This window comes from Dendropsophus ebraccatus, chromosome 3, assembly GCF_027789765.1.
Source record: "Dendropsophus ebraccatus isolate aDenEbr1 chromosome 3, aDenEbr1.pat, whole genome shotgun sequence".
Lineage (NCBI taxonomy): Eukaryota > Metazoa > Chordata > Amphibia > Anura > Hylidae > Dendropsophus > Dendropsophus ebraccatus.
The window spans coordinates 65422638-65448271 of NC_091456.1; the positions used below are offsets into that span (position 1 = coordinate 65422638).

Consider the following 25634-nt stretch of genomic DNA (forward strand, 5'->3'; position numbering starts at 1 on the left):
TACAGGGGCTGGAGGAAAGTATTCACAATTAGGCAGTAAAAAAATTGAAAATTTAAATTTTCCAATAATATATACGTTTAGATTAAAGTTTCTCATTTTCAAAAGGAATATGAGACAAAAAGCACCCCAAAATTTGTAATGCAGGTTCTCTTGAGTACAACGGTACCCCATATGTGGGCGTAAACCACTGTATGGGCACACAGCAGGGCTCAGAAGGAAGGGAGCGCCAATTAGCTTTTCCAATGCAAATTTTGCTGAAGAAGTTTCTGAGCGCCAGGTGCGTTTGCAGAGCCCCTGTAGTGTCAGCAGAGAGAAAACCCCCCATAAGTCACCCCATTTTGGAAAGTACACCCCTCAAAGAATTCATCTTGGTGTGTGGTGACCATTTTGACCCCACAGGTATTACAGGAAAGTATTCAAAAGAAGACAGTAAAAATGAAAAACTCGAATTCTTCCAATAATATGTTCGTTTAGTTTGAAATTTCTCAATTTCACGAGGAACAAGAGGAAAAAAGTACCCCAAAATTTGTAACGCAGGTTCTCCTGAGTACAATGGTACCCCATATGTGGGCATAAACCACTGCATGGGCACACAGGAGGGCTCAGAAGGGAAGGAGCGCCAATTAGCTTTTTCAATGCAGATTTTGCTGCAGAAGTTTCCGAGCGCCAGGTGCGTTTGCAGTGCCCCTGTAGTGCCAGCGGAGTAAAATCTCGCCATAAGTCACTCCATTTTGGAAAGTGCACCCCTCAAAGTATTCATCTTGGTGTGTGGTGACCATTTTGACCCCACAGGTATTAGAGGAAAGTATTCAAAAGTAGACAGTAAAAATGAAAAACTAAAATTTTTCCAATATTATGTTCTTTTAGTTTGAAATTTCTCAATTTCACGAGGAACAAGAGGAAAAAAGTACCACAAAATTTGTAACGCAGGTTCTCCTGAGTACAATGGTACCCCATATGTGGGCGTAAACCACTGTATGGGCACACAGGAGGGCTGAAAAAGGAAGGAGCACCAATTAGCTTTTTCAATGCAGATTTTGCTGAAGAAGTTTCCGAGTGCCAGGTGCGTTTGCAGAGCCCCTGTAGTGTCCGCAGAGTAAAATCTCCCAATAAGTCACTCCATTTTGGAAAGTGCACCCCTCATAGAATTTATTTTGGGGTGTGGTGAGCATTTTGACCCCACAGGTATTTGAGGAAAGTATTCAAAAGTAGACAGTAAAAATGAAAAACTCGAATTTTTCCAATAATATGTTCCTTTAGTTTGAAATTTCTCAATTTCACGAGGAACAGGAGAGAAATGTCACCCCAATATATGTAAAGCAGGTTCTCCTGAGTAGAACGGTACCCCATATGTGGGCATAAACCACTGCATGGGCACACAGCCGGGCTCAGAAGGGAAGGAGCGCCAATTAGCATTTTCAGTGCAGATTTTTCTGAAGAAGTTTCTGAGCCCCAGGTGCGTTTGCTGAGCCCCTGTAGTGTCAGCAGAATAGATTCCCCCCAAAAGTCACCACATTTTGGAAAGTGCACCCCTCAAAGAATTCATCTTGGGGTGTGGTGACCATTTTTACCCCACAGGTATTAGAGGAAAGTATTCAAAATTGGCCAGTAAAAATGAAAAACTCGAATTTTTCCAATAATATGTTGGTTTAGTTTGAAATTTCTCAATTTGACGAGGAACAGGAGAGAAAACGTACCCCAAAATCTGTAACGCAGGTTCTCCTGAGTAAAACGGTACATCATATGTGGGTATAAACCACTGTATGGGCACACAGCAGGGCTCAGAAGGGAAGGAGCGCCAATTTACAGGAGCAAAACCGCAGCTAGTAATGGTTATTAGAATAGCGCAGTTACTAAAATAAAATAAAAAAAATGAGACAGGTAATGTGGGGTGGTTACGGACAACCAGGGGTGGTTATGGGCAACCTGAGGTGGTTACAGGTAATCTGGGGTGGTTACGGACAACATGGGGTGGTCACGGGCAACCTGCTGTGGTTAAAGGCAACGTGGGGTGATTACAGGCAACGCGGGGTGGTTACGGGCAACGTGTGGTGGTTATGGGCAACGTGTGGTTGTCATGGGCAACCTGCTGTGGTTACGGCAACGTGGGGTGGTTACAGGCAACGTGGGGTGGTTACAGGCAACGTGGGCTGGTTACAGGCAACGTGGGCTGGTTACAGGCAACGTGGGCTGGTTACAGGCAACGTGGGCTGGTAACGGGCAACGTGGGCTGGTTACGGGCAACCTGCTGTGCTTACAGACAATCTGGGATGGTTACGGGAAACGTGGGGTGGTTACGGGCAACCTGCAGTGCTTACAGACAATCTGGGGTGGATACGGGCAACGTGGGGTGGTTACGGGCAACCTGCAGTGCTTACAGACAATCTGGGGTGGATACGGGCAACGTGGGCTGGTTACGGGCAACCTGCAGTGCTTACAGACAATCTGGGGTGGTTACGGGCAACCTGCAGTGCTTACAGACAATCTGGGGTGGTTACGGGCAACGTGGGGTGGTTACGGGCAATGTGGGGTGGTTACGGATAAACTGAAGTTCTTATAGGCAATCTGGGGTGGGTACCTGTAATCTGACATGGGCACCGCAATCTGGAGGGGGTCATTGGCAATTTGGGGTGGTCAGAGGCGACGTGTGGTGGTCAGAGGCGACGTGCGGTGGTCAGAGGCGACGTGTGGAGGTCAGAGGCGACGTGCGGTGGTCAGAGGCATCGTGGCGTGGTCAGAGGCATCGTGGCGTGGTCAGAGGCATCGTGGCGTGGTCAGAGGCATCGTGGCGTGGTCAGAGGCAACGCGCGGTGGTTACGTGCAATCTGGGGGGGTTACATGTAATCTGGCATGATTACGGGGAACCTGGGGGGGTTATGTGCAACCTGGAAGGGTTACAGACAATCTGGGATTGTCACTGATAAACTGAAGTGCTTATAGGTAATCTGGGGTGGGTACATGTAATTTGGGGTGGTTACGGGCAATCTGGAGGGGGTCACTGTCAATTTGCGGTGGTTACGGGCAACGTGCGGTGGTTACGGGCAACGTGCGGTGGTTACGGGCAACGTGCGGTGGTTACGGGCAACGTGCGGTGGTTACGGGTAATCTGGGGAGGGGTTAGGGGTAATTTGGGAGTAAACTGCAATTATTACTATAATAAAAAGTGTGTGTTTTATTTTTTTGTATGTTTGTCACTTTTTGTACTTTACATATTCATTTTCACTGTATTACTATGATTACTGTGATATTTTCTATCTCAGTAATCATAGTTCAGTGACAGAGACCAAATTGGTCTCTGTCACTTTAAATTTTCAGAGTTGGCTGGTTGTGAAGCGCATGCGCACTTCATAACCAGCCAGGACGTCGAGGAGGAAGGAGCTCCAGGATCAGGTAACGTATATGGGGAAGGAGGGGTGACTGGGGGACGGGGGTGACAGGGGGGGTGGGGGGCGACTTGGGGGGTGGGGGGACATCACTTTTTATCCCCTGTCACCAATCATTTATGGTGACAGGGGATAAAAAGTGCCGGGAGCACATGGCACAAGCGATCAGCGGTATATAGTATATACCGCTGATCGCTTGTACCGGGACCCCACAGGGGGGTCCCCGATGACTGCCCCATGCTCTCCGCTACCTCCGGTGGCGGAGAGCATGGGGCTTTCATTCATTTTAACTCTTTCATCGCTGTGAACCGACGTAGATTCACGGCGGGGGGAGATGAAAGGCGGCGGCAGCACCGGTAATCCTCTTTACCGACGGCCGCCGCTATAACGTTAATAGCGGCGATCGTCGGTAAGGGGGGGGGCCGGGACGGACCCCACACACTGCCCCAACCCCTCAGCTACCTCCGGTAGCCGGGGGGATGGGGTGGGGGCCGTCCCGGCCCCGCAGCCTTATTCTCTGCCATCGCCGTAAAAAGCTGATGGCAGCAGAATAAGGCCCATTAGTGACCGCCGTAGAAAGCCGTATCGGCGGTCACTAAGGGGTTAATATGGAGCCTCCCCCCTGTGTACTGTATACCCTTATGCATTAAATAATACAGGATACTATGAGAGGCTGGTAATATGTGTGGCAGCCTCTGCTGAGTAAGCAGTGATTATTATTCGCACAAACAGTGGCAGCAGAGAGGCCCAAGCAGTGAAGTCCTAGGTGCATTGCCCCCTGGGAAACATGAATATGCAAAAGAAGAGCCCGTGGGGCCTCTTCAAAAAGTCTCAAGACTAGAGATCATGGTGCAAAAAATGAAACCCCATACAGCCCCGTAGGTGAAAAACTAAAACCGGTGTAAGAGTCACAATAGGCCCATTTTACTAATACAGTGGTACCTTTGTTAGAGAGTTACTTGGTTTTAGAGAGTTTTGCAAGAAGAGCTCACAGTTTTTTCTAAATTGTGACTTGGTTTAAGAGCATTGTTTTGGTTTAAGAGCTCCCTCTACTGGGTGGAAGGGGGATTTGGGGACGGGCATGGTCTGCATAGTGGGGTCTACAGCACTGTACTCTGACCCAAATCATGGCAGATCCACTTCAGGCTGGGGCTTGCATCAGGGGACAGGACTGAGGAGGCAATCTCTTCATAGCTGTAAACCCACTCTCCCCGGACAGAGAGTGCTGCTATACTGTGCCCACATATGTCCTGCTTTTTCCTTCATGCTCCCTGCAGTCTCTGTCAGTCCTTGTGTTTCCCATCTTCTCCATTTCTGCTATAATGTGCCTGCACTTACACTCAGCTATACACACTGCGGTATAGAAAATCTTCTGTCACTGTCATCCTGCACAGCTCTGTGATTCTCACTTTCTGATTGGCCCATGCTGGACACACACCCCTTCCCCATTGCTGTCGTGACCGCACAGAATTCTGACAGCAATCCTGCTTCTCTATTCTAGCCTGTCGTACTACGCTACTGCATTAGGGCTCGTTCCCACTGAGGAAAGGTAGCGGAATTCCGCGACGGAATTGTCCGCCGCGGAATGCCGTTAGCCTCCCGCTCATAATGGGAGTCTATGGGAGGCGCGCGCTCCTGCCCTGTCCGCGCTGAAGAATGAACATGCAGTTCTATCCTGTATCTACAAACTGTTGTATAATAAATATAAGAATAAAAAATTATTTTTGCATAATTGTCTGCATTTCTTGATTTCTTATGAGAAAATTTGCTTTGGTTCAAGAGGAGATTTAGATTACAAGCACGGTCCCTGGTCGAAATATGCTCATAATCCAAGGCACCACTGCATTTGAAAAAAAAAATTAAAAAATTTGAAAATCTGTGTAAGGGTGCCTTCCCACAAGGAGCAGGTAATGTATGCTTCGGGGCCGTGGGGGTTAACGGCACTGAGTTTAACATACTTGCAGCGAGTATGCCAGCCCACTGAAATGCATGGGAAAGTATCCGCAGCGGATTTCTCACTGCAGATACGTTGTGTGTGAAGGCACCCTAAACTTGCATTTTGTTGTGTTCAGGCTGACCTATAGAACAACAGTATCCTGCCACTTTTACCGTAAAGTGTATTACCTAGGTATGGGAACCCCCCCAAAGGTTACAATATTTCTTTTTTTTTTTTTCAATTTCACCAATTTTTATTTTAAGAAATAATATTATTGGGGTTCCGTCATACATTTAATGGTAGATTGAAAAGTGCCAATACAAAGTACACTTGTTCCTGAAAAAAACAAGCCCTTAGATAGAAAAATGAAAGTGCTAGAGCTCTTAGAAGGGAGTAGGAAAAAATGAAAATGTAAAAATAAAAATTGGCACGGTCATTTAGGTCTGGGTCATGAAGGGGTTCATATACTCGAGATCCTTTACTATACAGTGTTACCTTGGTTCTCAAACTGCTCGGCACCCAAACAGTATTTTCAAGGAACGTTTGCTTTGTTTCTTAAAGGACAACTCCGGCGAAAAATTTTTTTGGCTTATTTAACACACATTACAAAGTTATATAACTTTGTAATGTGGTTAAATACCCGGTCTGGCCCCCTTCCCCCACTTTCCGACCCCCGACCCCCCACCCCGGAAGTTAAAGAATGTATACATTACCTATTACGGTCGTCACGATCCTCTTCTCCCGGGCGGCATCTGGTGACAGGTGACGTCAGAGCTGGGTGCGGTCCGGGTCTTCTTCCTCTTCGGCGTCTTCATTGAGAGTGAATGGGAGAGAAAAGGCTGCTGGTGCACATGCGCACCAGCAGCCTTTTCATTGGCTGGAGCGCATCACATGGCTTCCAGCTTGCTCAGCCCTGATTGGCTGAGCTTGCTGGAAGCCATGTGATGCGCTCCAGCCAAAGAAAAGGCTGCCGGTGCGCAAGCGCACTGGCAGCCTCTTCTCTCTCATGGACCCGGAAGCAAGAGACATCGCTGGACGGCGGATGCAGGTGACGGTGAGGCGGACGGCGGGCGAATGGAGTGGCGATCGTCACCGGAGGGATGGTGAGTATGGTGTCTGTGTGTGTCTGTGTTTTTTTTTGGGGGGGGGGGTCCCGCCGGAGTTGTCCTTTAAGCACTTTTCAGGCACCCAGTCTTAAAGTACAGAAATACTGCGGTATTTGAATGAAAATTTACCTGGAAGTAACTTTCAGAATTCAAACTTTGCTCGGTATCTGAACCTTTTTGCGAGCGCGGACCATGGTTGTACCTGATGAGTTTAGCACTGATGAGGCTTCACACAGAGTACAGTACTGTAAAAGACTACTGGCAGGGCCGGGACAAGGAGTTTTGGTGCCCTAGGCAGAGAAGGCAAATGCCCCCCCCCCTTATTAGAATTGGTGCTCCCCGCACAGTATTATGTCCTGAATGTGCCCTCACACTGTATTAAGAGCCCCAATACATACAGTAATTATCTTATAACACTATTTCCACCATACAGTGATCACATATTACAAGAAAACTGCACTGAACAAAACAGAAATATATCACCAATGATACCATTACATAATACCTCCACACCATGACCCCTATCACTACAACCCTATAACTGTGCAGTTACATCCAGCGACTCACATGGGGCGTCTTATCCGATCTGTCACATTTTCTTTTTCTCTCCATCCAGCGTGGGCCACCTTGAAGTCTTCCCCCCGTCTGTGAATCCTCTCTCCAGAATCTGTCAGAGAAACATTTTAGGCTCCAACACATACAGTAGTTACCCCCCTCTGTACCCCTATATAGTAGTTACACCCCTCTGTGCAGTCCCAATATAGTATAGACTGCTGTGTGCTCCCCCAGAAGTATATAGATCCCCTGTGTGCTCCCCCAGAAGTATATAGATCCCCTGTGTGCTCCCTCAGAAGTATATAGACCCCCTGTGTGCTGCCCCCAGTTATACATAGACCCCCTGTGTGCTGCCACCAGTTATATTTAGACCCCCTGTGTTCTCCCTAACCCTTCCCATATAGCAGTAATTCTCCAAAACAAACAACACCCACACACCCCTGCAGAATATCTCATATCTATGCACCCACACACCCCTGCAGAACATCTCATGTCTCGCACCCACACACCCCTGCAGAACATCTCATATCTATGCACCCACACACCCCTGCAGAACATCTCATATTTATGAACCCACACACCCCTGCAGAATATCTCATATCTATGCACCCACACACCCCTGCAGAACATCTCATATCTATGCACCCACACACCCCTGCAGAACATCTCATATCTATGCACCCACACACCCCTGCAGAACATCTCATATCTATGCACCCACACACCCCTGCAGAACATCTCATATCTATGCACCCACACACCCCTGCAGAACATCTCATATCTATGCACACACACCCCTCACCTTGCTGACCAGTGCCCTCAATGTGGCTTACCTCCTCCTATACACTGCACTCACTGCCTCATAAACAGCCCAGGAAACCAGCTGCCTCATAGAGAGCCTAGCAGAGGAAGATAGCTCCTCCCACACTGGTCACATGGGCATGATGTCATCAAAGGTCCTTTACACCTCCTGGACACTCCATTCCTGCTGCTGTATGACACAGTTACAGTGCAGGGCAGGCAGGGGGGCAGGATGGAGGGGTAAGTAAATTAATTACCCATCCAGATGGCGCCCCCTGACGTTTGGAGCCCTAGGCCATCGCCTACCTCCGCCTACTCTTTGTCCCGGCCCTAACTACTGGAATGCATATACAGTACAGTACAGTAGTAGTGTGGTGACCTTCTGTGCCGAGGCGTGTGTTGTGATGCCAGTGCCGATTGGGCACACTGGTATGGTGGCTAACCTGCTTTTATTTTGGTGGGCTGGCTATACCTTTTTCCCCTGTGAACAGTGACCTGCCAGGTTGTTTGGGGGTTCCTTGGACAATTATCATGGTGGTCCGGAGTGGAGTAGTGATCCAAGGCAGGTGTGTATGCTGTGTCGGTGCTTAACGAAGAATCACAGAGTCTCTTTAGCACAAATAGAATTTTGTTTACTCTGAAGATACTTGAGTTAGGCAGCAGATAATACAGCTTTGCCTTGATACAATACTTTACACTTGATAAGTTACTTAACACTTTAGGCCCCGTTCACACATAGCAAAACTAGCGGAATTCCGCCGCGGAATGGCGTTAGCCTCCCTCTCATAATGGGAGTCTATGGGAGGCACGCGCTGCTGTTCTCTCAGCGTCTCTCCGCACTGAAGAATAAACATGGGGAGAACAGCAGCGCGCGCCTCCCATAAACTCCCATTATGAGAGGGAGGCTAACGGAATTCCGCTAGTTTTGCTACGTGTGAACGTAGCCTTAGAGTCCAGATCTGCACTGAGAGTAGAAGAAGTGATACAGCGGTGCTCACTGAGTTGCGTCATGAGAGGTAGAAAAGGGGATCAGAAGAGTAGAGAGACGGAGCCAGGGCCCAACTGGGCTGCTGTAGGGAGCGTTCTAGCCTGCATCCTTCCTCTACAGAATCCAAAGGCAAAAGACCTCACACTTCCTCTACCGATGTGACTTTCTTCCTACAGCGCATGTGGGTGAGGGGTGCGTGTACAGAGGTAAAGAGAGAGATGATAGGTGAAGAGAAGAAAGAACTCTCATTGGTGTGCAGATCCATGTGATACACAAACAATCAATAACCCTTTGGTTCCTACAGCTGGGCCATATCTGTATACACAGTTATAACAACAACATCTTGTGGTACTACTGTGGATACCACAGTAGTACAGTCAGTGCACCACCAACTCCCATTCTTTACAGTAAAGGATGAGTGAGGAGTTAGTGACTACTGTACTATAATTGCTGGTGTTGTTGAATGTTTCTTGTGTATAATGTCCTGTACAGTATATAGTGCTGCTCTGTACTGTAGTGATTAAACGGGGCACTTTTCAATGTAATATATGGGTACTGCCGGTAATTATTGGTGGGTGCTGGAACCAATTAAACACATTTACATTATTTCCTATAGGAAGATAATGCTCGGTTCTCAGAATGCCCCCCTGAACCAATTAAGTTTGAGAACCGAGGTACCACTGTATTATAGAGAGGAGCCATGCTGGAGATGGGTCATTATAGCTATTCATCTACACAGCACACTCAGGGAGTTACCATAGCAACACCAACTGCCTCCTTCGTATACTACGCTAGCTGGGAGAAAGGTCCAGAAAGAGGGCAGAGCTATTCTAATGAGCTCCCCTCAAGAGGAAGTTGTGACAGGAATTCCTGGGTTGGTTGAGCACAGCTGTAGCAGGAGTAACATCCACTGAGGGGACTACAGCCTGTGAGGAGATTTCTAGGAGCCAGCTTACCAAAGACAGTCAGTATGACTCCCCTATGGTGAGATTTATCAAACATGGTGTAAAGTGAAACTGGCTCAGTTGCCCCTAGCAACCAATCAGATTACACCTTTCATTTTTCAAAGAGTCTGTGAGGAATAAAAGGTGGAATCTGATTGGTTGCTAGGGGAAACTGGGCCAGTTTCACTTTAAACCATGTTTAATAAATCTCCCACACTGTCCCTATGTGCCTCCTCACATACCCTGCACCACACACACTGTCCCTATGTGCCTCCTCACATACCCTGCACCACACATGCGATGCCCTGGCCCCTAGGGGCCACTCCGCTATACAGATGTTGGATGGGTGCAGGAATCGGGGCAGCTGTAGGAAGTAGTGGTCACGGTTTAGGCACGAGGGTGCTACAGCTGGAAGCCGGGCTCCTGACCATGCAGAGGCTGGGCATCCGATTCTTCGTTGTCCTTAGTCAGGGCACCAATGATCACACCAATGCCAAGGTTCAGAAACAACGGTAGTTGTGCATTTATTGTAACGGTGGTAACTAGTAGTAACAGTCTCTCCGGATGCAACCGGGAATAAGGCAATCTTGAATAAAGCAGAATAATGGGTGATGCTGCAATAGGCTGTGAGATTAGCGTGCTGAATGATGGGAGTAGTAGTGATACTGAAGCAGAGATGCTGGGTGGAATGAGACTTGAATTGAATACTTGCTGTTGATGAATTGAGAAGATGATGATGAGAGGAACTGAAGAATGACTGAAGAATCGACACCCAGATGAGGATCTTGAGACTTGAGACAGGAACACAGCCAGTGGACTGGAGCAGCAGAGCACAACGCAGGCCTCTCTCTTTTACAGGGAGAGAGAGGACTAACAGACAACCTATCCCCTTGATGGTAGGGAATAGACTGAGGTAGCACAGGAAGTCACATGGTAACCCCAGCCAAAAGCTCGATGACCATTGGTGTTACCATGGAAGCAGGGCACAGTCACGTGACATCCAGCCATTGCATCATCACACCATTAGGCATATACAGAGGAATATACATGAGAAGTACCATCCTTGAACACTAGGAGGCGACATAATACCTTTAGACACTGATACCTGAATACACATGCAATAAATGACTGAAATGCAGATGTGTAGTCAAGCGACTACAGGACCAAGGATCAAATCCACACCAGAATACGGTAAGCGCAGGAGTATACACAATTTGCACACAGCGGTGCAGCCAGGAGTCATCCAAGAATAGATGGCGTAATAAGTGAATATTACGCCATCTATTCTTGGATGACTCCTGGCTGCACCGCTGTGTGCAAATTGTGTATACTCCTGCGCTTACCGTATTCTGGTGTGGATTTGATCCTTGGTCCTGTAGTCGCTTGACTACACATCTGCATTCCGCTTCTCCCACCGTCGGTGGTGACGTCCCCCAGTACAGCTGCGGAGTACCTTCTTTCATGCTGCATTTAGTGTTGTGCCTAAAAATTCGCACAACCTACCCAGGTGAGTGGATCCCTGTTAGATCTCCTTTCCATCCACCTGGCCACCTTTTATTACACGAGGAAGCGCCCCCTGTCTCCCTTCTTTTCAAATGACTGAAATGGCAGACCTAAATACTGAGAAGAGGGACACAATACACGCAGTTTGCAGTGGACCATAGCTTTCCAGAACAGAACTGTTTATAATGAAAGTGTGAGCATAAGAAGGGCTGTTCTGGGACACTGCATACACACTGTCCCTATGTGTCTCCTCACATACCCTGCACCACACACACTGCTCCTATGTGCCTCCTCACATACCCTGCACCACACACACTGTCCCTATGTGTCTCCTCACATACCCTGCACCACACACACTGTCCCTATGTGCGTCATCACATACCCTGCACCACACACACTGTCCCTATGTGTCTCCTCACATACCCTGCACCACACACACTGTCCCTATGTGCGTCATCACATACCCTGCACCACACACACTGCTCCTATGTGCCTCCTCACATACCCTGCACCACACACACTGTCCCTATGTGTCTCCTCACATACCCTGCACCACACACACTGTCCCTATGTGCGTCATCACATACCCTGCACCACACACACTGTCCCTATGTGTCTCCTCACATACCCTTCACCACACACACTGTCCCTATGTGCGTCATCACATACCCTGCACCACACACACTGCCATTATGTGCCTCCTCACATACCCTGCACCACACACACTGTCCCTATGTGCCTCCTCACATACCCTGCACCAAACACACTGCCCCTATGTGCCTCCTCACATACCATTCACCACACACACCGCCCCTATGTGCCTCCTCACATACCATTCACCACACACACTGCCCCTATGTGCCTCCTCACATACCCTGCACCACACACACTGTCCCTATGTGCCTCCTCACACACCCTGCACCACACACACTGCCCCTATGTGCCTCCTCACATACCCTGCACCACACACACTGCCCCTATGTGCCTCCTCACATACCCTGCACCACACACACTGTCCCTATGTGTCTCCTCACATACCCTGCACCACACACACTGTCCCTATGTGCGTCATCACATACCCTGCACCGCACACACTGTCCCTATGTGTCTCCTCACATACCCTGCACCACACACACTGTCCCTATGTGTCTCCTCACATACCCTGCACCACACACACTGTCCCTATGTGTCTCCTCACATACCCTGCACCACACACACTGTCCCTATGTGCGTCATCACATACCCTGCACCACACACACTGCCATTATGTGCCTCCTCACATACCCTGCACCACACACACTGTCCCTATGTGCCTCCTCACATACCCTGCACCACACACACTGCCCCTATGTGCCTCCTCACATACCATTCACCACACACACTGCCCCTATGTGCCTCCTCACATACCATTCACCACACACACTGCCCCTATGTGCCTCCTCACATACCCTGCACCACACACACTGTCCCTATGTGCCTCCTCACACACCCTGCACCACACACACTGCCCCTATGTGCCTCCTCACATACCATTCACCACACACACACACACACACACACACATACACATACCCTGCACCACACACACTGTCCCTATGTGCCTCCTCACATACCATTCACCACACACACACACACACACACACACATACACATACCCTGCACCACACACACTGTCCCTATGTGCCTCCTCACATACCCTGCACCACACACACTGCCCCTATGTGCCTCCTCACATACCCTGCACCACACACACTGCCCCTATGTGCCTCCTCACACACCATTCACTACACACACTGCCCCTATGTGCCTCCTCACATACCCTGCACCACACACACTGCGCCTATGTGCCTCCTCACATACCATTCACCACACACACACACACACACACACACACTGCCCCTATGTGCCTCCTCACATACCATTCACCACACACACACATACACACACACACACTGCCCCTATGTGCCTCCTCACATACCCTGCACCACACACACTGTCCCTATGTGCCTCCTCACATACCCTGCACCACACACACTGCCCCTATGTGCCTCCTCACATACCATTCACCACACACACTGCCCCTATGTGTCTCCTCACATACCCTTCACCACACTGCCCCTATGCTCCCCATACCCTCTTCCTCAGGTTGCCCCCACTGCTCCCACCTGCATTCTGTCTCCTCTGTAAAACTACCCCACTCCATGTAAACTTCAGGCTAGCTCCCACACATGCCGGTCACGTGGTCATGACATCATCGGAGGTCCTTTCGTATAGGAAGACATAGCATTTATGGGCAGGGGATCATGGCAGCGGGCGAGAAGCAGGCTGCATACTGGCCTGGAGCGCAGGATCGTGAGAAAAGGATGAGAGGGCACCAGGTGACAGAAGGGCCGACGCCTCCATGTATCTCCTACGTGTGCTGCCTGTAGCCCCTGCCTCCCAGTGAGCGCTGGGGCTGTTACTTCCGACACGGGGAGCGACGCGCTCCCTGACCCGGAAGTAACAGCCCTAGCGCACACAGCTGCCTGGTGCTTGTGCTGCCCGGGCATCAGCTGGGGGCCCGTCCAACACTGACTCGTGTGACCGCAAGCGAAACACTGCTGCTGATCGATCAATACAGCGGCGGGCGGGCGAAGGAGAGGCAAGTGTTGAGGCAAGGAGGGGGGCTGGGTCGCAGCGGCGACCGCTGCGACCACGGTCACTACGCCACTGATTACAAAGTTGTATAACTTTGTAATGTGTGTTATTTTGTGAATAATTGTTTAGCGCGGCACTACCCCTTTAACCTCTGTGGCAGTATTTACGTCAGGAGGAAGGAGAGCGTTATTAGCACTCGGCCTGTGACAGAACATTATTTATTCCTCACAACGTCTATCCTCCCTGAGATCTCCTCACTCTAGTCTACCACAGCCTGCACCTGCAATACACTGGGCCCCTTGAGCCCTCATCATTTGCAGCACCCGGTGGTCGAGCAGGCCTCCTTGGTACTGGGGGGGTTTGGGCAATCACAAATTTGCTATGGGGCCAGCCATCTATAGTATTTGCGTACACCATTATAGTGGCTGCCATCTTGCCTGCGCTGTTTTTAACAGCATTAAGACATATGTTTATAGCAAGTCCTATGAACATAGCTACAATAGACTGGCCCAGACCCTATTTACTTGAATGGGAGACGTTTTTGTCCATGCTCTGTATCTGTGCAGAGGTCATTTAACAGGGAGGGGGAGGCTGAGCTCTAAGTAATAACTATTGTGAATAGTTTCTTAGCTATATACTAGTGTTACCTTTACTGTACTCCAATATATCTGTGATGATAGTAACTGTACTGTTATTTGTGATGAAAGTGACCTCCACAGAATAGGAAGTGTCAGCTTAGTTTTAGGCTTGAAGGTCATAATAAATTTCAGGATCCTTTAAAAATTTTAATCAGAAATAGAAAATGAATGCACAATTGTCCATGCTGCTATTGGTAACTAGGGCCCTGACTGTATTGTGCAGGTTTAGTCATGTGACCGTGCTGCCATTGTGTAACCCAGTTATGTAACAGCGTGTAACAAGGAAGCGTTATCATCGGTCGCAGCTACTATCTATCCTAGTGTGTATGAGCCACACGGGGTGCGCGCACAGTACAGAGCCCATTGTGTGAGCAGTGCGCGCCCCCGCCCACAGAGCTGGAGAACCAGCCAAGACCTCGTGGACGCGCACAGGGCACCCGCACGCAACTGTCAGCGCCGCCTCCATCTAGCCAGTTTAACCCCCTGTAATCCTGAACATGTTGACGTCACGCCTGCGACGTCATCAACCTCAGCCTACACAGCCGTGGAATCGGAGAGGTGCGACGCAACCGACTTGTTGCGGTGTCTGACGCGAGTCCGGTGGACCGGGGAGGCCACATAACCAGGCAGGAAGAGCGGGTACGTGCGTGTTTGTTGTCGGTGACGGCGGCGTGTGAATGCCCGTGTGCTGTGAGGGCAGCCCTGGCATCTCCGCTGTGGGAGCAGCAGCAGCCCCAGTGCGGGCAGCGCCCCCCGTGTGTATGAGAGGAGGGGGAGGCCGTGTGGGGAGACGAGGCTACAGCTGGCCGTGTGTTTATTTACTCGCTGCTCCTAATGACATGGGGGAGACGGGGGCAGGTGGAGTCTCCGGGGCGCCGCTGCAGCCATCTTTGGTGTGGGCAGGAAGCGGAGTTCTCTCTCACTTCTGGGAGATGCGGACTTGTGTAACTACACGGACTGTGCGGAGCCCTCACTGCTTCATTGTGGAGCCCCTCTAAGGGGTCAGTCACCGAGGGGCACAGCATGGTGGGGCAATAACGCCATATAACCAGCAGGACAGCCAGGCTGCTAGCGTCTGTCAGCTGTGCCTCCCTGTCAGGCGGCGGAGGAGCAGACACTGATGGCTTCACCTGTCCTAGGCTCAGTCTGCTGCCACACTGATGTCAGTCTGCTGTCCCAGGCTCAGTCTGCTGCCACACTGATGTCAGTCTGCTGTCCCAGGCTCGCAGTCTGCTGCCACACTGATGTCAGTCTGCTGCCACACTGATGTCAGTCTGCTGCCACACTGATGTCAGTCTGCTGCCACACTGATGTCAGTCTGCTGCCACACTGATGTCAGTCTGCTGCCACACTGATGTCAGTCTGCTGCCACACTGATGTCAGTCTGCTGCCACACTGATGTCAGTCTGCTGTCCCAGGCTCACAGCCTGCTGCCACACTGATGTCAGGCTGCTGCCACACTGATGTCAGTCTGCTGTCCCAGGCTCACAGGCTGCTGCCACACTGATGTCAGTCTGCTGTCCCAGGCTCACAGGCTGCTGCCACACTGATGTCAGTCTGCTGTCCCAGGCTCACAGGCTGCTGCCACACTGATGTCAGTCTGCTGTCCCAGGCTCACAGGCTGCTGCCACACTGATGTCAGTCTGCTGTCCCAGGCTCACAGGCTGCTGCCACACTGATGTTAGTCTGCTGTCCCAGGCTCACAGTCTGCTGCCACACTGATGTCAGTCTGCTGTCCCAGGCTCACAGTCTGCTGCCACACTGATGTCAGTCTGCTGTCCCAGGCTCACAGCCTGCTGCCACACTGATGTCAGTCTGCTGTCCCAGGCTCACAGCCTGTTGCCACACTGATGTCAGTCTGCTGCCACACTGATGTCAGTCTGCTGTCCCAGGCTCACAGTCTGCTGCCACACTGATGTCAGTCTGCTGTCCCAGGCTCACAGTCTGCTGCCACACTGATGTCAGTCTGCTGTCCCAGGCTCACAGTCTGCTGCCACACTGATGTCAGTCTGCTGTCCCAGGCTCACAGTCTGCTGCCACACTGATGTCAGTCTGCTGTCCCAGGCTCACAGTCTGCTGCCACACTGATGTCAGTCTGCTGTCCCAGGCTCACAGTCTGCTGCCACACTGATGTCAGTCTGCTGTCCCAGGCTCACAGTCTGCTGCCACACTGATGTCAGTCTGCTGTCCCAGGCTCACAGTCTGCTGCCACACTGATGTCAGTCTGCTGTCCCAGGCTCACAGTCTGCTGCCACACTGATGTCAGTCTGCTGTCCCAGGCTCACAGTCTGCTGCCACACTGATGTCAGTCTGCTGTCCCAGGCTCACAGTCTGCTGCCACACTGATGTCAGTCTGCTGTCCCAGGCTCACAGTCTGCTGCCACACTGATGTCAGTCTGCTGTCCCAGGCTCACAGTCTGCTGCCACACTGATGTCAGTCTGCTGTCCCAGGCTCACAGTCTGCTGTCCCAGCGATGTCAGTCTGTCTGTAGCCTCTCGTATAGAAAGGTTTCTGCTCTGTGACACTATATACATCCCCAGGAGCTCTGCTCACCTCATGTCCTCCAGTGGCTTCTGCTCTCTGTACATTCTCCTCAGTCACCCCCTCCAACACATCACTGTGCCTTAGAAGCCCAGGGCAAAGTTATATAGCTTATGTCTTACAAGTAGTATACATCACACACAGGGCAGTGTACGGCTTCCATTGGAGTGATGGTGTGCCGCAAGAAATATATGCAGTTCTGCTGTAGGTCCTACTTATGGGATGCTAGGTGTGTACCTTATTCTGGTGTACGCTATGTGTCTGCACAGTGTTTTATTATTAAAATGAGAGTGAATATCAGCTGTAAACTCTTGTATACAGAGGCAAGGTATGAACAGATCCTAAAGTCTTCTAGGTGCCCAACGGGGGTATTACACAGAAAAGGGATTGCACAAAGTGGTTGTGCTTCCCCCTTTTCTATCTATCTAGTCTGACATCTGCTGTTAAAGGAAAAGTCCGGCGAAGATTTTTATTAATGTATTGTTTTGTCCCCCAAAAGTTATGCAAATCCCCAATATACACTTATTATGGGAAATGCACATAAAGTGCTTTTTTTCCCTGCACTTACTACTGCATCAAGGCTTCACTTCCTGGATAAAATGGTGATGTCACAACCCGACTCCCAGAGCTGTGTGAGCTGTGGCTGCTGGAAAGGATGATGGCAGAGGGATGCTCAGTGTCCCTCCAGTGCCCTGTGTCCCTCAGTGTCCCTCTGCCATCATCCTCTCCAGCAGCCACAGCCCGCACAGCTCTGGGAGTCGGGTCGTGACATCACCATGTTATCCAGGAAGTGAAGCCTTGATGCAGTAGTAAGAGCAGGGAAAAAAACACTTTATGTGCATTTCCCATAATAAGTGTATATTGGTAATTTGTATAACTTTTGGGGGGCAATACAATACTTTAATAAAAAATAAAAAATTGCTGGACTTCTCCTTGCATGGAAGAGAGAGGCGCTTTACTGATCCATTTATAAATACAGCATCTGCAGCAGATTTAATGTTGTGTTACATCGATATCTGCAACATCAAATCTGCAGATCTTGTATGTATGAATGGACCCTAAAAAGGATCTGTCAGCTCCCCTGACGTTTCTGTTTGAATAAATGTTTATTCCCCATGAATAGTGTTCAGTGGATCTGTGAAACTATTCATGTTTGGCAATGTTCTCTGAAGCTGAATGCTTAACATTTAATTCCCAGTGGCTACAGAAGTTGCATGCAGCCCTAGGGAGTTCTGGAATACGTGGGTACAACCATAGGCCCAGTGCTTCCCCCAAACACTGGTCAGAGCATCATTGTGACAAAGATGCAAAGAGAAGGATTATCCAGCAAACCAATGGTAAAATTTAGCAGCTCTGTTGAAGTCAATTCATAATCCTTCTCATCTATTTCAACACCCCATGGTCTACTTGTGAAAATCCTTTGTACCTCCAGTATCAGCTTCATGGATACTATGGATATGTGAGTTTTTGTTTATATATCTTAAATTGAAGCGGACCGCCTATATTGTGACAAAGAACTACAAGAAACCCATGCTGCACTTTATAAGAAAAACAATAATATAGTGCGCCTTTAACCCTTTGAGGACAAGGCCCAAAATGACCCAGTGGACCTAGCAAATTTTGGTCTTTGCGCTTTCGTTTTTCCCTCCTCCCCTTTTAAGAGCTCTAGCACTTTCAGTTTTCTATCTACAGGGCCATGTAATGGCTTATTAGTTACAGGAATAGTTGTACTATGTAATGGCGTCTTTCATTTTACCATAACATGTATGATGGAATCCCAAATATATTATTTATGAAGATATAAATAGGGGAAATCGTAAAAAAGAATGCAATATGGTAACGTTTGGGGGGTTCCTGTGTCTACGTAATGCACTATATGGTAAAAGCGACATGATACTATTACTCGATAGGTCAGCCCGAACACAACCATATGCAGGTTACACAGATTCTCTAATGTTATATATATATTTTTAATGAAATCCTTTTTTTTTGGCAAATAAATATTAATAAAATGGGCCTATTGTGACGCTTATAACAATTTTAGTTTTTCACCTATGGGGCTGTATGGGGTGTAATTTTTTCCGCCATGATCTCTAGTTTTTATTAATACCATATTTGTGAAGATCGGACGTTTTGATCACTTTTTATAATTTTTTATATATATATATATATATATATATATAGTAACATAAAATCGGTAATCCGCGCACTTTTTCCCCTGTTTTCGTCTACGGCGTTCACCGTTCGCAATGACGCTTGTAATATTTTAATAGATCGGACAATTACGCATGCTACGGTATATTGTTTATTTTTATATGTTTTATTTATATAATGGGAAAGGGGGGTGATTTCAACTTTTATTGGGGGAGGGGTTTTGGGGTAGTGTGTTAGTGATTTTTAACTTTTTTTTCTTTACACATTTTAAGTCCCTTTGGGGGACTTTTACATACATTACTTTGATTTTTACACTGATCACTGCTATGCCATAGGCATAGCATTGATCAGTGTGATCAGCGCTCTGCTCATTGAGCCTGTCTGTGCAGGCTCAGTGACCAGATCGCCGATCGGACCGCACGGAGGCAGGTGAGAGACCTCTGGCGGTCCGTTTTAACGATCGGGACCCCCGCGGGGGGACACTGCGGGGTTCCCGATCGGTAAGTGACATGGGACTCCCCCTGTCACTTACACTTAAACGCCGCGACGCAATTGCAGCGTTTAAGGAGTTAATGTCATGCTGCAGCGCGATCGTTGCAGCCTGTCATTAATGATGAGCTGCCAGCTGCTGATTGCAGCCGGCCCCCACCTGCTATGAAGCGCGCTCTGCTCCGGAGCACTTTTCATAGCTCAGGATGTACCGGTACGTCCAGGGTTGTCTGGGGATAGACTTCCAGGACGTACCGGTACGTCCTAGGTCGCCAAGGGTTAAAAGGTGCCAGCTCAGGTGGTAACACTGATCCACCTGTGAAATGTCACTCTGGAGTGTGTGTGTAAATGTGAACCTCAAAACAGGACTGGAAATATTAGCCAAACTAGTCTCCTCCAAAAGGATTGATTACTGTTCAGTGGGTGGGATATTGACTTAGGGGCCTATTCCACGGAGCGATTATGGATCCGTGGAATAGAGAGAACGATCAGCCAATGATCGTGTCATCGGCTGATCGTTCATTTAGGTTCAAACCTAAAATCATCGGTCGCCACCAGCACATCGCTACGTGGAATAGCGGGCGCGGCAGATGACCAACGATTTCATAAACATCATGCATTACCTGTCCAGGCTGCAGGTCTTCTTCTCCCAATCCCACGTGGCAGCATTAGCTTCGGAGCGGCCTGTCTGAGCTGACAGAGCGCTCAGCCAATCACTGGCCATGGCCGGGACTGCCATGGCCAGTGATTGGCTGAGCATTCTGTCAGTTCAGTCAGGCCGCTCCAAAGCTGATGCTGCCGCGCGGGACCGGGAGTAGGAGAAGACCTGCAGCCTGGATAGGTAATGTATGAAACAAGGGCTGCAAGGACATCGGTAACGATGACCCTGCAGCCCTCGCTAATGATTGTCGGGTCGAGGAATAGGCCTAGTAAACGAGCGCTCGTTTACATCGTGATCGGGCCCTGCTCGGCCCGTGGAATAGGACCCTTACAGGGTGGCTACCTAAAGGTGATGCAAAAGAGGCTACAGTGTTTTCTTTCTAAGAAGTGCAAATTTGCCTCAGTTGTAAGAAAAACATTAAAGAGGACCTGTCACCCCCGGTGACGGGGTGACAGGCTCCTGACCCTCCGTTAGAGCCCCCTATACTCACGTGATCCTGTCGGGTCCCGCTTCTGGAGATGGCCGGGTCACGGAGATATCGGCGCCCAAAGCCCGGAGCGCGCGCGCGCTCCTCAGATGAGTCCAACGCTCATAGAGAATGACAGGAGAGTCCAGCACTCCGTCATTCTCTATGAGCATTGGACTCATCTCTCAGCGCCGGGCCTCGGGCGCCGATATCTCCGTGACCCGACCATCTCCAGAAGCGGGACCCAGCGGGATTAGGTGAGTATAGGGGGCTCTAACGGGGGGTCGGGAGCCTGTCACCCTGGCACGGGGGTGACAGGTTCCCTTTAAAGGGAATCTGTCAGCTCATGGGCCCTAGCTACAGTGCTGACAGTCCCCGAGTGAGCATGATGGCTTTTAATAATTTGCCTGTGCAGTGGATTATGCACAATCCTAGTCTATTGAAGTGTCAAGAAGGAGTTGTTTGTGCTACACTTTGGCACTTCCTCCTCCCTCTTCTTCATGATTATTTAATGCTGCCCAGCCTCCTGCTCGCTCAGCTGTCAGCCAGTGTCTCTGATTGCAGATCAGTGCTTTGTAGGCAATTTATGTGTAAGGGCCCTTTTACACAGAAAGATTATCTGACAGATTATCTGCCAAAGATTTGAAGCCAAAGCCAGGACTGGATTTGAAAAGAGGAGAAATCTCAGGCTTTCCTGTATGACCTGAACTGTTTATAGTCTGTTTCTGGTTTTGGCTTCAAATCTTTGGCAGATAATCTGTCAGAGAATCTTTCTGTGTTAAAGGGCCCTTATGGTGCGTTTACACAGACAGATTTATCTGACAGATTTTGGACGCCAAAGCTAGGAGTGGATTTGAAAAGAGGAGCAATCTCAGTCTTTCCTTTATGACCTGTTCTCTGTTTATAGTCTGTTCCTGGCTTTGGCTTTAAAGATCTGTCAGATAAATCTCTGTGTAAACGCACCATTAGGGTCCATTTACTCAGAAAGATTATCTGACAGATTATCTGCCAAAGATTTAAAGCCAAAGCCAGGAATAGACTATAAACAGAGATCAGTTCATAAAGGAAAGACAGAGATTTCTCTTTTTTTTTTTTTTTAAATCCATTCCTGGCTTTGGCTTCAGATCTTGGGAAGATAATCTTTCTGTGTAAATGGACCCTTAAAGAAGCACTCACGTATAGTTAAATCTCTGAACCCAAGTGTGTTAGAGCTGTTGTCTAGGGGTAACGGCCTGAACCCCATATAAATTATCGCAGAAAGTTGAAACTCAATGTTGCCCAGACTCATGCCTGAAAGCTTAAAGTGACTCTGTACCCGCAATCTGCCCACCCTAAACCACTTGTACCTTCTGATAGCTGCTTTAAATCCAAGATGTGTCCTGGGGGCCGTTTGGCAGGTGATGCAGTTATTGTTCTAAAATACAACTTTTAAACTGGCAGCCCTGTGCCAAACGGCCGTGGCCTAGAATATCTGTGCCCTAACTTTGCACCACCCCTAACTTTGCACCAGTTAACCTCTTAAGGACATATGACGTACCCGTACGTCATATGTCCTCACTTGCACTTCAAAGCGGGGCCGCGAGTAGCCCGGGACCGCTGCTATTAGCGGGCACGGTCGGATCGCCGTGCCCGCTAATTAGCTAATCGGAGGCAGCTGTCAAAGTTGACAGCTGCCTCCGATTACCGGAGGCAACGTTTCCCTGGTGTCTAGTGGGGTAGATCGCTCCTCCGGGACCTTGTCCCGGAGGAGCGATCTCGTTACTGATGCCGGCCGGGGACGCGTCCAAGATGGCGCCGTCCTCGGCTCGGCACTCGTTCGTTTCGGCTGCAGCAGCCGAAAGCAAACGAGTGCTTTGTTGTTAATAGTAAAAAGCCCCCTCCCCTAATAAAAGTCTGAATCACCCCCCTTTTCCCAGGTTTTAAATAAAAGTAAACAAATAAATAAAAAAATAAACATGTTTGCTATCGCCGCGTGCGTAATTGCCCGAACTATTAATTAATCACATTCCTGATCTCGTACGGTAAACGGCGAGTACGGTAAAATTGCGCATTTTTGGTCGCATCAAATCCAGAAAAAATTTAATAAAAAGCGATCAAAAAGTCGTATATGCGCAATCAAGGTACCGATAGAAAGTAAACATCATGGTGCAAAAAATGACCTCACAATGGCCCCATAGACCAAAGGATAAAAGTGCTATAAGCCTGGGAATAGAGCAATTTTAAGGAACGTATATTTGTTAACAACGGTTTGAATTTTTCACAGGCCATCAGATACAATATAAGTTATACATGTTATATATCGTTTTAATCGTAACGACTTGCATAACAAGTCAGTTTTACCCCAGGGCGAATAGCGTAAAAACACAGTTCCCCCAAATAAAAGAAATGCGTTTTTTTTTTCAATTTCACCACTCTGAATTTTTTTCTGGTTTCGCAGTGTACTTTATGCAAAAATTCAGCCTGTCATTGCAAAGTACAATTAGTGACGCAAAAAATAAGGGCTCATGTGGGTTTCTAGGTGGAAAAATGCAAGTGCTATGACCTTTTAAACACAAGGAGGAAAAACCGAAAACGCAAAAACGAAAATGGGCCCCGTCCTTAACCCTTAGACGACCCTGGACGTAGGGTTACGTCATGGAAGTCTGTCCCCAGACGACCCATGACGTAACCTTACGTCCTGGGTGTTTTTCCCGCTATGAAGCGCGCTCCGGAGCGGAGCGCGCTTCATAGCAGGTGGGGGACGGCTGCAATCAGCAGCCGGGACCTCACCGGTAATGACACGCTGCAGCGATCGCGCTGCCGCGTGTCATTAACCCCTTAAACGCCGCGATCACGGCGCGACCGCGGCGTTTAAGTGTAAGTGACAGGGGGAGTCCCCTGTCACTTACCGATCGGGACCCCCGCAGTGTGACTGCGGGGGTCCCGATCGTTGAAACGGACTGCCGGAGGTCTCTCACCTGCCTCCGTGCGGTCCGATCGGCGATCTCCTACACTGAGCCTGCACAGGCAGGCTCAATGAGCAGATCGCCGATAACACTGATCAATGCTATGCCTATGGCATAGCATTCATCAGTGTAGAAATCTAAGTATTGTATGTACAAGTCCCCCAAAGGGACTTCAAAAGTGTAAAAAAAAAAAGTTCAAAACACTAACACACTACCCCAAAACCCCTCCCCCAATAAAAGTCTAAATCACCCCCCTTTCCCATTATATAAATAAAACATATAAAAATGAATAAATAGATAAACATATAATATACCGTAGCGTGCGGAATTGTCCGATCTATTAAAATATAACAAGCGTCATTGTGACCGGTAAACGGCGTACACGAAAAGAGGGGAAAAAGTGCGCAGATTACCGATTTTATGTTACATTATATATTAAAAAAAATCAATAAAAAGTGATCAAAACGTCCGATCTTCACAAATATGGTATTAATAAAAACTAGAGATCATGGCGGAAAAAATGACACCCCATACAGCCCCGTAGGTGAAAAAATAAAACCGTTATAAGCGTCACAATAAGCCCATTTTATTAATATTTAATTGGCAAAAAAAAGGATTTCATAAAAAAATATATATATAACATTAGAGAATCTGTGTAACCTGCATATGGTTGTGTTCGGACTGACCTATAGAATAATAGTGTCATGTCGCTGTTACCATATAGTGCATTACGTAGACACAGGAACCCCCCAAACATTACCATATTGCATTCTTTTTTACGATTTCACCTATTTATAGCTTCATAAATAATATATTTGGAATTCCATCATACATGTTATGGTAAAATGAATGACGCCATTACACAGTACAACTATTCCTGTAACAAATAAGCCCTTACATGGCTTGTAGATAGAAAACTGAGAGTGCTAGAGCTCTTAGAAGGGGAGGAGGGAAAAACGAAAACACTAAGATCAAAATTTGCGCGGTCCACTGGGTCATTTTGGGCCTGGTCGTTAAAGGGTTAAAGCTTAACTGTCATATTTTTTTTTATTGCAGAAATCAGTAGTATAAGCGATTTTAAGAAACTCTGTAATAGGTTTCATCAGCCAAAAAAGCCTCCTTCTGTACTCAAGAAGCAATCTCCCAGCCTCCCCCCCTGACTTCTTATCTGTGCATTATCAGGCAAACACGTCTTCATTACAGAGAAGCCAGTGAAGACTGGCTCTGCTCTCTCCATTGTAAGCCTATGAAGGGGGAGGGGCTGAGGGCAGGCCCGTATCTGCCATGAGGCAAGGTGAAGTGTTCGCCTCAGGCGGCAGATAACACAGCCCTTGAGGGGGGCGGCATCAGCGTCCTGTGTCCTTATCATTACAACTAGTTACGGCTCAGTGCCCAGCCGTGTTTCCTGTCAGTTGCCTCATGAGAAGCGCTGAGGAGGCACTGGAAGCCTGGTATTAACAGGTATTCACATCACATAAGACATAGATATAGTGTCTCCTGCTGTTAACCCTTTCAATAATGCAGAGTTATTATACTCTGCATCACTTACACACTGTAGAAAAGAAAAAGTTAACAGCAGCAGGGACGCTATATTATGTCTTCTCTGCACTGCTGACCTCAGCACAGTGCAAGAGCAGGAGAAAAAGCATAAAAGTAATGTTCTGCTCTGCTGTTAACTCTTTCTGTATTGCAGAATGTAAGTGATGCACAGTAATACTCTACAGTCTGCAGTACTGAAAGAGTTAACAGAGCAGCCCGTTTTATGGCTCTTCTCTGGCTCCTGATGTCAGAGGTCAGAGGTTATCTATATTGGGGTACCATACACACTGCGATGCTGCACTGTGCCTGTCCTGGATCTTCTCTCCCTGACTATTGCTCTGAGGTCC

General features: G+C 48.5%; 1 protein-coding gene across 4 annotated transcripts in view; it reads left to right on the forward strand.

The window, feature by feature from the left end:
• The first annotated feature begins 9713 nt into the window (after positions 1-9713).
• KDM4C (lysine demethylase 4C) overlaps positions 9714-25634 on the forward strand; it is a 283487-nt gene continuing 267566 nt past the window's right edge. The window contains exon 1 of one of the 4 annotated variants that reach the window (XM_069961946.1): positions 9714-9733. The gene's annotated coding sequence lies outside the window, so the exon portion shown is untranslated. Of the gene's footprint in view, positions 9734-13512; positions 13595-14877; positions 15131-25634 lie in introns of those variants that run through there. The other 3 variants (XM_069961945.1, XM_069961947.1, XM_069961944.1) reach the window with 3 other exon arrangements.